Below are 16,439 nucleotides of genomic sequence, written 5' to 3' on the forward strand. Positions count from 1 at the left end.
ATGAGTTTCAGCATTGCCATTATCAGATCTGTATGAAAGAGGAACAAATGTGAAAAGTAAATGGTAAAATACGTAAGCTTAGATAGAAAATGACTAACCAGTAATAAAGAGAGATTAAAAATCGGTACAACATAGCTTTGCAATGAGTACCAGTACACAAGTAAGTGCCAACTGAATATCATATTAAGAAATTGCTGTAACAACGGGCCTCCAGATGGTGCTAGTAAAGTAAAACTTAAATATTTGAGCTCTTCCTCCAAGTACTGTGACTCATAAATATTTTTAGTCTCCTCCACAAATGTGTTAATGACTCGAATTTTATGTTTGGGATGGTGAATGGGATTGTTATGAAGTTATCTACTGCCTGAGTTAGTTCTCTTTAGAGTTTGTGCTCTCAATTTCCATCAGTTTCTAATTACCCTGTAAGGTGCTCCAGCTCTTTCATATGAAGGTGCTTACCAAAAACCAATATTGGTGTTACAGTTAGATTAGATGTTAAAGGTTCTTTTTCATAAATGAAATGTTGTAATATCAGTGCTTAACTATGGATATATGATTTTACAATTTCGTCTGTTACATGTAATTTGACTAGAGAGTAAAATTTTATGCTTCCTCGTGAACATTATGAGAAAAGGTAAATCGTTTTGTAATATGAAATTTCTCAAATTATGTGATCTTTAACATTTAGTGATGCTTCCATGTTTTGGTAAGTCTGAAGGTTAATTATGAATTGTGGTTTGTAACAGAATTGACTAACATTCATTGTGCATTAAACTACTTCACTGTTTATTGATCCTTTTTGTTACGTAGTTTCAGTCAGGATAGAAATTTTGGTTTGTCATCAAATGTCGCTAATTGGAAGATGTTAATTAGTCTGTTATGTTAATAATCACATGCTAGCATCCCAGATAGCATAGAGAAAGTTAATATTCTGATTACGACTGTTGATTTTTAATTTACAGCAAAAAAATTTCAAATGCACGTATTGACTCCAATTATGATAAGTATTGTTGCTTGGCCACAGATCTAATTATAAAATACAAAAATAAAATTTGTCTTCTTTTTCATTTTCCATTGTGATCTTTATATTAGAATTAATATGCGACTGCCATTCAAATAAACCTGAACTTTGTTCATCTGACACATATAGTGACATGAACAGCTTGGTGCACTACAGAACTGCTTGCAAGAGAAAGGAGGGGGGGATACCCATGCATATGACTTGACACTCACCATGAGTGATCAGAAGGTCCCACTGTCTATTGAGAAACACATTACTATTTGTTTTCTCTCCAGCAAAGGTGTGAAATCAAGTGACATTTTGGAGGGACTCTAAGCATAGTTCATGAACACAAGAAAGCCGTTACCAAAATTTTATCACAAGTGGTGATACGTTTTGGAAGTTCCCATACCATTTTATTGGATACATTTGAATACGGAAAAATAATGGGAAGGTGGGTTTCACGGTTTCCCACTGAGGCACAAAAGGCTGTATGGAAAAATATTTGCCTATGTCTTCTGAATCACTATGAAGAAGAAGAAAGAGAAGCTGTTCTGGGCCATATCATGACCTGCAATGATATATGGGTCACTGCTATAGTTCAGATAGCAAGAGAATGAGTATGGAGTGGAAAAAGTTGGAGGAATGCATTGAAAGTATCGACTTCCTGCTAGGCTAGTTTTGGTAGTTTTGTTTTGGGACTCAAAAGGTGCATATATGTTTGATTACCTGCATGGTCAAAGGATAGGGACTGTGGACTAATATTGCAAGCTGCTGGTTGATGATAAGGCTGCCTGCTGCAACAAATGATGCCAGCAGCCAATTCTCAATGTCCTCCTCCTGCATGACAACACGTGGTGTGTACAGCAGCTCTAACTCATGATAAACTCACGAAGCTACATAGGAAACTCTTGAACAATCCCATACACTGTAGAATTGTCCCCATTTCAGTACCACATATTTTGTTCATTGAGAAAGGAATTATGTTGGGAACACTGGGTAATGTCACTGGGGTTGAACAGTATGTACTCAGGCGGATACAGGGGTATCCAATTTTTTGTTCCATGAAAGTATCATGAAAAGCATTGTCACGACATTCTGATTTAAATTTTATATGGCGCTTGTAATATTTTAGTTTAATCATGATCTGATAATCATAATGTTATGATGGACAGAGGAGTCACAGAAATTCTAAAACAACTTTAACAGAAAGGGAAGAAGACCGAAATTAAAGACGCTCCTGGCCTTAATGCTAAATAAACCAAACAGTGACAACTCTTCTGCAGTACAGGCTACATAACATGCAGGCATGACTCCACAATCTTAGTCAGCAGTTGAATGATGTCATAACTCAACAATTGTTTCATGTAGGAGCCAGGTATTTTAAAATCTGCAGTCACTTGGGATTTTGTGCTGGGCAAAGGTTTCATGATAAATGCAAGCTAGGTCAGAGGCCAATGCTATAGAGAACTTTTTGTAGAACCTAATTAGGCTTCCATCTGGACCTTGTGATTTATTTGTTTTCAAATCTTTCAGTTGTTTCTCTAGGCCAGGGATGGTTATTACTATGTCGTCTGTAAGTTAGTCTGTGTGATTGCCAAATGACGGTATGTTTCACGATTCTCCTGTGTGAACGGTTTCTTGAATGTGAAATTTAAAACTTCGGCTTTCGTTCTGCTATCTTCAACTGCCACACCACACTGGTGAACTAGGGAGTGAATGAGAGACTTAGATCAGCTTAGCAATTATTTTATATAGGACCGCATGCCACAGTAACTTTACGTTCAAGCAGCATAACATTTCCGACCATTGTTTACAGCTCTATAGCGTCCAAAAAAATGATGATATCTCCACAGTCGCTCCAGCTGGATGTCGTTTTTCACTGACCAGCACCAAACCCCACCTCCAATACATCGTCATCGTCTATTTGTCGAGGAGCAAAGGGTGTAATTACAATTGAAAAAGCCCTCGCTTCTTTTATTTTCTCGCTTTCACCACTTCCTCGAATCCATTTCGTATATTTGATACTTGTAAATGCAGCCAATACAGTGGCGTCTTACCTGTATGTATTCGGACAGCCAAGTTGCGAGTTTCTGTTAGTGCATTTGAGCCTTATGCCACGTTTACACCCAGATCATACAAAGTTCTCGACTAAGACATAATTGCGAGTGGAAAATACACGAGTACGTCCATTCGGGGTTAATTTTCAAGGGTCAAGCAATCGGGTAGAGAAACGTTTGCACACCATAATGTTATCCCAAAACTGTTCTGTATCGAGTCTAAGCACATTTTAAGTTCTTCTCGCTACCTCTTTAACACTTTGGAGGAGGAATACCCCACGACGGATCTGTTGCAGCTGGCGAAATGAATTCATTATGAAAAAAAAGAACCTGTTGAAGTGTCATACAAAGATTTTGGTGACTCAGTGATTCATATTAAACATGTGTCTGTTTAGATTCTACAATATACGAGTGGAAGCTGAACTTTCAAACGGAATATTACATTATGTAAAAACCACTATGACACCATTGTCATTCACTCATTCAACATCAAGTGTGCATGATGTCTGTGAATAAGGTGATGTTTTTGCAGGCTAGGAGGAACAGTAGTAGTGTCGTAAATTTAGCGGTGACATTTGAGAAGTGTTAGTGAGTGTATTGTGCAAAATGTGGTCATGGATATTGAGCTTCATGCTTTAGTAATCGCTATATCAAAGCTATCAAAGGAAAATAGTGAATGCACGATTCTGCTTTATTCAAGAACACAGCAGTGCTGACATACCAGAAAAAATATTCTAGACCTCTTACTTCCTCAGTATGTTACGAAAATTAGCTTTGAGGACTACACATTCACTAAGAGAGGGAATGGTACTGCTTACAACATGTTTAAGTGGGTGAAACAAAGAAATGTGCATAATGTGCTCTGGGATGTTTACATAAAACTGTTTACGAGTAGTCACATCTTGAACGATCTTGATTAATACATGTTACCCACACAACTTAAACCATTACTGTGTGATGTATCATGCAGATTCAATTTGCTATCTGACATGTTTAAGAGGGAACCACTTATTTTAAAGTAGGAGCCCTACTTTAACCACTATGACTCGAATGCCCGCCGGCCATTGTGATCGAGCGGTTCTAGGCGCTTCAGTCCGGAACAGTGCAGCTGCTCCGGTCGCAGGTTCGAATCTTGCCTTGGGCATGGATGTGTGTGGTGTAGTTAGGTTTAATTAGTTCTAAGTCTAGGGGACTGATGACCTCAGATGTTAGGTCCCATAGTGCTTAGAGCCATTTGAACCATTTTTTTAAATGCTCTATGGGAGACTGATGGACCACCATCAATTAAGATGTATTGTGATGAATGTACAGCTGAAATGATCAATAATGAATCATAATGTCTGTTCCATAGTCACAACAGCCAAGTAAGCTGCCACTACATTTTTATTAACCTATTGCTATACTTCATGGTTTATATGATGATGAATGTAGACATTTCATATTTAAAAGTATTGCATTCACAGAAGATATCTGTATAGTAGAGAAATTCTCAGCAACCACTGCATCACCGAGGTCTTACAAGGATGTGAAGTGTGCTAAAATGCGGAGGACGGCAAAATGGTTAATACATTTTTTCCATGGAATTCACTGATGTGATCCTGACGTACCCTATAAAGATATGGTGATGTGGCTTCGATTATTCGACCATCTTCTGTGTCAAGACGGAGGAGGAGATCGCACGGATGTGTCGAATCTTCAAGTATACTGCTATTCAAGACTTGGCATTCTACGGCTGCCTGCTCTCCATCGACTCAAGAAGATGTGTCAAAGTAGTGTTACTACATCTGCTTATGAAAACTATGGCAAGCTGAAAGAGAGAGAGAGAGAGAGAGAGAGAGAGAGAGAGAGAGAGAGAGAGAGAGAGATCTATGTTTGTATAATAATACCCTTCCCCAGAAAATTTCTCTCCTTCATACCTGCTCTTTGTTGCCACAGATGACGTGTCCCTATTCTCATTTGTACTAACACTGCAGTACACAAGAGGTGCCTATTTGCTTCCACCACCCTGAGTTAAATGTATAAGGTCTAATTAATGTTAACCAACTTGCAGTCTTTTATAACTGTTGTTCCCTGCGCAGAAAACAACTCGTAGGTTGTGAATCCGTTATCTTGAGGAACTGATATTGTATAAATAATTAAATTTTCAATTATTTTGTTTATACGGGATGCCACTCGCTACTTATTTGCAGAATACGAGACTTTATGAATCACGAATAATTTGCACTTTCACACGTTCATAAGAAAATAAACGAAACAGTGAACTGCGTATTTGCGTAATTATTATTAAGTACGTGTCCAAATAACCATAGAGTGCTAATTAAGTTCTTAACCAATACCGACAAAGTCAGAAACATGTCTGTCTTCCGACACTGACGAACCAGCTCTGATCTTTCAACCGAACTATTTCGCCCACCATTCAAGTTAGGCGCGATTCGACGATCTCAGAAGTGCTTCGACTTCCTTTTCGTTTAGCAGCTGTTTACTATTCTGCTGGTAATTAACACTTTTGAAATAAGGGAATGAGAGCCTGCTACTGAGAGATGCTTTAACATGAAATGCAAGTAAATACACAGTTCAATTCTTCTAATATTAATAACAGAAGATTATCATATTGACTCAGAACCTCCTAACGCAGCAGCCAATCACAGAGAAGAATCCCAGTGTAGGCTATTTTTCTCACAATACCCGCACCGAACAAACCATCTGTCATCGGTACCTCACACCACATTACGTCATTTTGCCACTGCTGCTTTCTCAGCTGCTCTAAGAAGAGCGTTTTGTAGCCGAATATGATGGCCATAAAGCCAAGAAATATTGCACATCATCCTCCTTCCGAGATTTCAAAAAATTGGAAAGTTCTCGCAGACAACATTCAATTTGGGAAATAAGCAAATTATTTCTAAAAATAAAAAAAAAAAATATTCAGCTATCATCTCTGCAGAGCCATACCATTCCACTATAATTGTGATTCATTATAGTTTTTCAAAACTTCGAATCTGTTTTATATTTTTCATTCTCAAATTATAAATTAATTTATACAATCATAGACTTAATTACTTAGTGATACTCCCTGGGACGGGAGTGATATTTATGTCAATAGATCACTCTCAAAAATACATAACTGCGGACCAGTGTGCAGTGATTAGCCCCATGATGTCAGACAGACGTATGAAATCTGCATTAAAATGAGAAATCCTGTTTAGTCATGGATGAGCCGTCAACCCAACACCAGCTGTTAAATCACGGAACCTAATCAAGTATAGAAGCAACAAACCGAAAAACACCTGATTTTCTTCGTAGTTAGCGTGTGCTGCTTGATAATCTCACCATAGCTTATGAGGCAGAGTGTCTGGTCCTGAGTCTCCCGCCAGCAGCTATTCACTCACCAGTGCAGGAATTTATATACTCAAAAGCACGAGAGATGGCTATCAACTCCGCTGTAAAACACTACAGTGTCCTGGTAGGGAGCGCAGTTCAATATGTGCAGTGTGAGAATAAGCAAAGCCATATGACCAGTAACCATCGAGCCAACAGTATAGACATCTTCTGAACCCTGGGATGCGCCAAGGATGGACAAAAATTGGTGGCGGAAGTCCTCAAGATGAACCAAGTCTTTTGGACCTTGTAATAGGTAAAGACGAGGCTGTTGCTGAAGGATGCACCATGCAGAGGAGAGGTGGTAGACGAAACAACTTTAGTTCAGAAAGGAGGGACCAGGCGTGGATTACAATCGTAATCGCCGGCCGCTGTGGCTGTGCCGTTCTAGGCGCTTCAGTCCAGAACCGCGCTGCTGCTACGGTCGCAGGTTCGAATCCTGCCTCGGGCATGGATGTGTGTGATGTCCTTAGTTTAGTTAGGTTTCAGTAGTTCTAAGTCTATGGGACTGATGACCTCAGATGTTAAGTCCGATAGTGCTTAGAGCATCGAAGACCAGTCCTAAAATGTGATAAGAGGATTTTAAGTGTCCACCACATTGAGTAGTTGGTCGTCAAGGTAAAGTTTCGATTGTGGGTGAATGGTATGGCGTAGACATAAGCACATGACACAAGTATTGGCAGCTGAAAACCGAAAGCCATGGGTGAGGGCCCATGCCTGTACCTTTCGTATGATGCCTTGGAGTTAATGTTCGGTGACGCCATACTAAAAGAGCAATAGTAGAGGAAAAAGTCATCAGCATACAAGGAGGGTGATACTGAGGACTCCACAACTGCTGCTAGACCATTGGTGGTTGCTAGAAAGAGGGACACTCAGTACAGAGCCCTGCTAGATACCAGTCTCTTGGATATGGGGAGAACTATTGGAGGTACTAACTTGAACCTGGAAAATACGAGGAGACAAGAATTTCTGGATAAAAATCGGGAGCAGACTCTGGAGACCCCATTTGTGCATGGATGTGGTGTCGCCATGTGGTGTCGCAAGCTTTTTTTAGGTCAAAGAAGATGGCTACAAGTTGCTGACGACGGGCAAAAGCTGATCGTATGGCAGACTCCAGGTAAATCAGATTATTAGTAGTGGAACGGCCTCGACGAAAACCATTCTGGGACAGAGCCAGAAGACTTTGAGACTCAAGGAGCCAACACAGATACGGGCTCACCATGCATTCAAGCAACTTCCAGAGAACATTGGTGAGCCTAATTAAGCGATAACTGTCCGTCTCTGGAGTTTGCTTACCCGGTTTCAGTACTGGGACAATGATGCTTTCCCGCCATTGCCACTGGAACAGGCCCTTGCTCCAGATGCAGTTAAAGATGGAAAGGATACGGCACAGACAGTTAATTGGGCATTTGGTTTAGGATGTGGTCTGCTCCTGGGGCTTTATCAGGATTGTAGGCTAGGACACTGAAGAAATCCCACTCTCTACGCTGGATAAAATGTGGTATACAATCTGGCAACTAATCTGGGCCCACCTGAAACTAGTGTATGAAGATGGTATCTGTTCTTTTGGACATGACCCAAAGAACAGATACCACCTTCGTATAGATAAGGCTTACCGGCCAATGATCTTCTCCAGTGCGGATGCACTCACATCGCCCGAACTGCTACAGGAATCTGTAGATTGACTGCCGTGGTTATTGAGTATAGTGGGCAGGGGCACTACAAATGTGGTGTGTGGACAGTAAGTTGGGAATGTGTGTCTCACGAGGAGTGTGGCAGAGAGAAGTCCCTGCAGTTGCACTATCTTCTGTTTCCTCGGTGGCTCAGATTGATACAGTGTCAGCCAATTAAGTAGGAGATCCTGGGTTCGAGTCCCGATTGGGGCACACATTTTCAGCAGTTGTCACTGATATTTATTAATGTCTGTAAGCAGCTAAAGGTCTGGATTTCATTATAATTTCATGAAACTAGTGTGTCGCAAATAAGGTAAGCCTATGTTGTCTGACGTACCTTTAGAATTGTTGTCATATGTTCTTGAGGTAGCAGATTTTCCATTACTTGCATAGTTGATTAAGTTATTTTGTACCTCAGGTGAGAATGGAGTTACTTGTGTGCTTCTGTGTTTCCCTGCGATGGAGTTTACTACCTTCCAGGCTGCTCTGCATTAGTTGTGACACTTTTTAGTAGATATATCATTGGCTCTCCTCTTTGATACTTGCACTTTTGTTCTGTATATTTTTTTATTGCTCTATATTTCGGCATCATTACAGGATCACCAGCTTTTGTCATTGTGTATCTGAGTATTTTCAGGTAAGGTGTGTAGTGTATTCTCTTTGCTTAATGTAATATCAGTTTTGGCAGTTTCAGTTGCTTGTGGGTATTAGGTAAGTTAGTGAGAGGATCAATAAACATATCAAAGGCACTGTCAATGTTGTCATATTCATTAAAATTTTCCCGCTTAACTTTTGATAACGTGGCCCTTAAATGTATGTAATATGTGTACCGTTCTGAACTACTTGTTGTTTTACATTACAATAAACACTTTCAATAGTCATCCATTAGGCTAGATGTTTTGATAAGATACTGTCTTGTTGGACGTTCATTAATAAACTATGAACTTACAGCTTGTAAACACTTCAAAAAACACACAACACTTTGAGTTTTACAGCTAATGTCTAGATTAAAGTGTCCAATAAACACAAGCTCAAAGTTGTCACTTGTCATCTCTAGGTACTTAGCGAGAATCTCATAATGTTAAGTAATTACAGTAATGCCAGACCATGGGTTACATTAGACACACAAGTATTAGCTTAATAAAGTTTCCATCATTTCAAAAGCTTCCTCTTGAGAACACATTTCAACATTTAGTATGTCACAGCTAATATTCAGCAATTCACTTTCCAAAACAGCAACTCTTCCGTGGCTAAATTTAGTTCTACAGAAAGTACTTGCTAGCACGTATTCTTCAGAAATGTAAAAGGCAGATTAAGCATGTATGAGCCAGCGGTAACTGATAAGGAAGATATGGCAGGGGTTTGTATTTAAGATGTCTATTTCATTAAATTTGTTATTAACTGACTGCACACTAGGAAGATTAGCTACCAACAAGGAAGGTTTATAACTGTTAGGCTCTTCACATTTAGTAATGGCAGCCAGCCACCACTCAACAGTTTTAGACCGAATGAGATGGCGCAGTGTTTAACACACTGGACTCACACTAAGGAGGATGATGATTCAGATCAGCATCTGGGCATCTTGAATAAGATTTTCTGCAATTTCCCTAAATCATTCCGGACAAATGCTGGGATGTTTTCTCTGAAAGGGCATGGCTGATATCCCCATCCTTGAATTATTCAGGGAGTGTGCCCTATCTCTAATGACCTCACTGTCAACTGGACGTTAAACCCTCATTTCACTTCATTCACCGAGCGAGGTGGCGCAGTGGTTAGACACTGGACTCGCATTCGGGAGGACGATGGTTCAATCCCGCGTCCGGCCATCCTGATTTAGGTTTTCCGTGATTTCCCTAAATCGCTCCAGGCAAATGCCGGGATGGTTCCTTTCAAAGGGCACGGCCGACTTCCTTCCCCGTCCTTCCCTAATCCGATGAGACCGATGACCACGCTGTCTGGTCTCCTTCCCCAAAACCAACCAACCACTTCATTCAATAGCTTTAGACATAAGCTTTTCCAGTCTTCTGGTTTTCCTAAAATCTAGTCACAGTTGGCCTACCACTGACCATCTTATTATTTTTGTTTCACTCTTGAGTGCATTGGTTTCTCTTTTATACACACTGGAACTGCCTAGCTGCAAACTGTGGGTGTATGTAACTGTTATAAAAAGACATTGTTGCACCTGACAGGGGTGCTTTCACAGACACAGTATTGGCACTTGCAAATCTTCACATTTACATGCAATTGAGTAATTTTCAAAATACAGATGTCCTTTTCCACCTTGTGCACTTTACCCTAACCGTGATTTGTGCAACATCTCAACATACAATTTTCTATTGCTAATGCAACAAGAGGCCCAAAATCTGGTTAATTAATCCTGTAAGAGTGTAGAACTGAGCAAGAGGTGATAGTTGAGTGTTTTGCAGAGCATTTGTTATGACATCTTGCAAGAACAAAATGTCCATGAGAGAGCAGCTACTGTGTTAAATCCTGCTGCAAATATAACCACAGGTTGCTCAATGAGCTAGTACAGTATACACAAAAACACTACAGTGTGATAAACTGAAACAATATCAAGTTACAATGAGTTAGTTTTTATGGAAACAACTGTGTTACTGTAGCTGTTATTTAACTATAAACAGCATAAATATTCTATTACTGGTTCTGCACTGTTTCAACGTATATATAAATGGATGCTGTGTGGCTGCAGCCTTCCAATTTGATGCCACCTTGGTACCTTGTGTATCAATTCTGCTTATTATTTTAAATGTAACTGTGGCAGTGCATGAAAAACATTGTAACCGAAGAGTTCATCCACATGTTGAGTATGCTCTCCTTCAGCATGAAAATACCAGAACACACACAAGAACTACAATGTCTGCAACACTCTGATGATTAGCATTCATTATCATCGATCATCCTTGACACATTCCCAAACTGGCCCAATCTGATTTTCATCTCTTTCCAAAATTTGAAGAACATCTTCGTCAGCTTCATTTTGATAGTGATGAAGCAGTGCAAGCAGAAGCAAAACTGTGGCTCCATCAACAAAAGTCAAACATTCTGCAGTGCTGGTATAAACAAAGTGGTCACTCATTTGGAGAAACGTGTTTGTTACCAGGGTGACTATGTTGAGATATAAATATGTACACATGAAAAACAAAGATGGAGAATGTTAATGATGTTTTTATTTTTATTTTAAAAGGTTTAAGAGTTTTCACATGAAAAATTGAGAGGCATTACTGTACAGCATGGCCTCAAATATTTCAATGATCAAGTAAACTCCATTCCCATTATTACAAATTAGCTATTTTATTTATCACTTCTACTAAATATTTTTTAAATATTAGTTTCAAAGAATTCTTTAATTGAATAGAAATCATTGTGCTGAAGCCATTTTTCTAGGACACTCTGATATTTATTTGATAACATTAACAAGCAGAATGTGGCAATATGTCCTAAAATTATATGCTTAGATAATTTTACTTGCAGTTATTATAGACCAGGGAGAATGTCAGTGCATGCAAATACAGACAGCAGCTGTTTCTACTACTGTATTCATGCACAGCACATCTCGTGTTAAATATTTACATATTTTACGGAGCATACATTAAACAATATAGTTACAAACTAGGTGATGTTATTACATTAAGAGATCTGAGTGGTTTCTAAAGGGCTCCATGGGTGCTAATCCTAATGTGCAATTGCTATCTTTCACCATCTAAAAATACACTTAGCACGTTAGTAATTTTCCCCTACAGTGTTGCCTACTGCAAATAAGAGTGAAAGGAAGAGCTTTAATAACAGTTTCCTCACAGTTTCATGATTTATATAATAAAAGAGAGCATAGGAAAGTTTGCTGCACAGATTGTGTGCGTGTGTGTGTGTGTTTTGCGAGAGCGGTTTTTTTGACCAGTAATCAATCCCATTAATTTCAATGTTTCATTTTCATTTTTGGTTTACTTTATTTTAACGATGATTTCTTCTGTTTTGCATGGTGGTTAAAACACACTTTGTAGGCCTGAAATCAATGTCTAGTGTCTTCCATTTTTTATATTATTTTCTAAGACATCTTAAATTTTGTCCTGTTGTTGTGTCATATCATCAGCAATACTGGGAGTAGCACAACTGACCAATTCTTCATTGAGATTATTAGTCAACTGGGACTGTATTTCCTTGACTGCAGTTAATCTCTTTTAATCCCAGGCTCCTTGGTAATTACTTTCAGGATTTAAAATAAATTCATTTAATTTTAGCAATTTTTAGTTGTAGACCTGTATAGTGAACTAATTTATACAGAGTGTCAGAAACAGTCTGAAAAGCTTGTAAGAGTTTTGCAAGGTGGTTGTGCTGAGAAATAATAGTTAAGAAAAAAAATGTTTGTTGCTCCACTTCTAAGTTATTTAGCATTGATGTTAGCCAATCAGGTCACCACACACACACAAATTGGAGCATTTGCACACATTAAAATGTGGTGAAGTGCAGACATCCATGGATCTTTAAGTTATGACTTGTTCAAATTCTCATTACCAGCTAAAATGTGCCTTTATTGGACACGATAAATTTCAGCTAGGTGAGTAAAAGCAATATTTCTTCAGTTTGGGGAAACCAAGTACTGTGGAAATACTGTCTCTGGTAGGCTGCTTGAATTTGCGCATTGAATGACCTGATTCGCTAACTTCAACAATACATAATGTGGAAATGGCACAACAAGTAGAATATTTTTCTTAACAACTGTTTCCCTTCACAGCCTCTCCTGAAACACCCTAGCAAACTTATCAGAATGTTTCTGACCACCATATATATAAATATTTTCCCACTTTCATTGGTTTTGCCATCTAACAACATGACAGCAGCCGTTAAACATTGTGTCACTGGTATGATTAACATGAATTTGTGAGTGTCAGCTAGACATTTCTCTTATCATATGTGTTTACTATCAGTAGGAAAATAGAGGAACATTCATTAGTTGTTTTATCAGTACGCAGTATACAAGATCAATATATAACTTGTAACTGATTTCTTATATTTTTTATGTCAGTCGCAGGAAGAATTCTGTGTGTGTGTGTGTGTGTGTGTGTCATCTTTCTTAGGAGTTGTAAACTGAGTTTTCCATTTCAAGCCATAACATTAAATTCTCTGTTACTCCTAAAGTTTCTCACGACAGTTTGTGCGTGCGTTTCTAATTACATTGTCAAGGAATGCATGTTGGCTAATACACTTTTCATTGATATAACAGTCTGCTTCCATAGCTGAGTTGTCAGCATGTATGATGGAGATACTGTAGATTCTGGTTTGACTTCTGGTACTACTAAGAACTTTTCCTTGGTGGGAGGACTGGAAAAAACTACATTTAGCCTCATGCGATCAACTGAGTAATTACTCATTTAAAATAAGGAGCAAAATTGGCACACAAGGTACCAAGGTTGCACGAAATTGAAAAGCTGCAGTACAAACCTCTCAGAGTCATGAAAGCTTACTGATACATGTACAAGGTTAAATGTCTCTTTTTTTCTAATATTAAGGGTGTGATAAATGTAAATCACTTCATTATCATGCTGAAGAGTTTACAGCCAAAGAGATGAACAGTAACATTTACTGAATCAGTACAGAAGTGCCTTAAAGCACTATCTGAGTAAATATTTTATAATATCATTGAAGGACACAGATTATTTGAAACTGTGTTGTGCAGTCACTCTTGGAAATGCTTACTGATGTATAAAGTTTCTATAAATCATTCAGAACAATAGTTATTTAGCACGTGATACAGGTTTGATTAAGTCAGCATTCCAGTATTGCTGACAGGAACGTACATGCTTCCGAAGAGAGAAACAAATAAGTGGCCTCAGTTTTGTAGGTTTATTGGCTAAAATCTAGGTCTGGAGCAATTTCCTTTGCCACAGCATCTGTAGTTTCCCCTACATTGTCTTTGGAATGAAGGCTGTAGTGATGCTTTCATCAGACTGGGCACAGCCAACAAATCGGAAGTCATGAGAAAAAACTGCATCAGTTAGTAAAAAGTGTGTTTGCCTGTATGTCAAGTGACACACTGCTATTGCAAATAATTTGACAACTTCCGGGATTATGCCACAGTTTTCCTTAGCTCATTGAGCAACCTGTGGTTATATTTGCAGCAGGATTTAACACAGTAGCTGGTCTCTCATGGACATTTTGTTCTTGCAAGATGTCACAAGAAATGCTCTGCAAAACACTCAACTATCATCTCTTGCTCAGTTCTACACTCTTACAGGATTAATTAACCTTAAGAATCTTTCAGTAACACTATGTCATAATGTGACAAGTTTTTGGGCCTTTTGTTGCATTAGCAATAGAAAATTGTATGTTGAGATGTTGCACAAATCACAGTTAGGGTAAAGTGCACAAGGTGGAAAAGAACGTCTGTATTTTGAAAATTACTCAATTGCATGTAAATGTGAAGATTTCCAAGTGCCACAACTGTGCCTGTGACATCTCCCCTCTCAGGTACAACAATGGCTTTTTATAACAGTTACATACAGCAACAGTTCCAGCTAGGCACTTCCAATGTGTATAGCAGAGAGACCAATCCACACAAGAGTGAAACACAAATAATAAGATGGTCAGTGTTAGGCTAACTGTGACTAGAGTTTAGGAAAATCAGAAGACTGGGTTAAAGCTGACGTCTAAAGCTATTGAATGAAGTGAGATGAGGGTTTAACGTCCAGTTGACAGTGAGGTCATTAGAGATAGGGCACAGGCCCTGACTAATTCAAGGATGGGGATACCAGCCATGCCCTTTCAGAGGAAACATCCCGGCATTTGTCTGGAATGATTTAGGGAAACTGCAGAAAATCTGATTCAAGATGCCCAGATGCCGATCTGAATCATCATCCTCCTTAGGACAAAAATGCAAGTATCAAAGAGAAGAGCCAATGGTATATCTACTGAAAAGTCTATCAACTAATGCAAATCAGGCTGGAAGGAAGTAATCTCCATAGCAGGGAAACACAGAACCACACAAGTGACTCCATTCTTACACGAGGTACAAAATAACTTAATCAACTATGCAAGTAATGGAAAAATCTGCTACCTCAAGAACATATGTCATTAATTCTAAAGGTACTTCAGACAACATAGGCTTACCTGATTTGAGATGCACTAGTTTCATGAAATTACAATGAAATCCAGACCTTTAGCTGCTTACAGACGTTGGTAAATATCAATGGCAACAGCTGAAAATGTGTGCCCCGAACAGGACTCGAACCCAGGATCTCCTGCTTGCATGGCTGACGCTCTTGCCGTCTGAGCCAACGTAGACACAGAAGATAGTGCAACTACAGGGACTTATCTCTGCCACACTCCTCGTGAGACCCACATTCCCAACTTACTGTCCACACACCACATTTATAGTACCCCTGCCCACTATGCTCATTACTCTTGGCAGTCAATCTACCGAGTCCCGTAAGAGTTCAGGCAATGTGAGTGCATCCGCACTGGAGAAGATCACTGGCCAGTAAGCCTTATCTATATGAAGATGGTATCTGTTCTTTTGGTCACGTCCAAAATAACAAATACCGCCGGCCGCGGTGGTCTCGCGGTTCTAGGCGCGCAGTCCGGAACCGCGCGGCTGCTACGGTCGCAGGTTCGAATCCTGCCTCGGGCATGGATGTGTGTGATGTCGTTAGGTTAGTTAGGTTTAACTAGTTCTAAGTTCTAGGGGACTGATGACCTAAGATGTTAAGTCCCATAGTGCTCAGAACCATTTTTTAACAAATACCATCTTCATACACTAGTTTCAGTTGGACTCAGAATAGTTGCCAGATTGTATACCACATTTCATCCACATTATGGAATTCAAGTAATGAAAGTATCTATTGAAACTTCCTGGCAGATTAAAACTGTGTGCTGGACCGAGACTCGATCTCGGGACCTTTGCCTTTTGTGGGCAAGTGCTCTACCATCTGAGCTACCCAAGCACAACTCATGGCCCATCCTCTCAGCTTTACTTCTGCTAGTACCTCATCTCCTACCTCATTCTGGAATGTATGTATTGCTTCTCAAATTACATGCTGACACATATAATTGATATTATAGTGCCTTCTCTGACTTATCTTATAAACTGTGTGTTTCAACCCTGATGTCTTGAATCCACAGTTGGCCCACTTTATAAGCAGGGAGATAAAAGCAATAGTGACAGTTGTAGACAAATATCAATCATTGCCATAACATCTAAGATCAAAGAACACTGCATGAAAGAGCAACTTTGGAGCTACTCTGAAAACAATAAAATAATCTTTTCATCACTATATGGACTTAAGCATAGGTTATCTAATGTCAGACCTGTAATAGGTG

This window comes from Schistocerca nitens, chromosome 3 (assembly GCF_023898315.1).
Source record: "Schistocerca nitens isolate TAMUIC-IGC-003100 chromosome 3, iqSchNite1.1, whole genome shotgun sequence".
Classification (NCBI taxonomy): Eukaryota; Metazoa; Arthropoda; class Insecta; order Orthoptera; family Acrididae; genus Schistocerca; species Schistocerca nitens.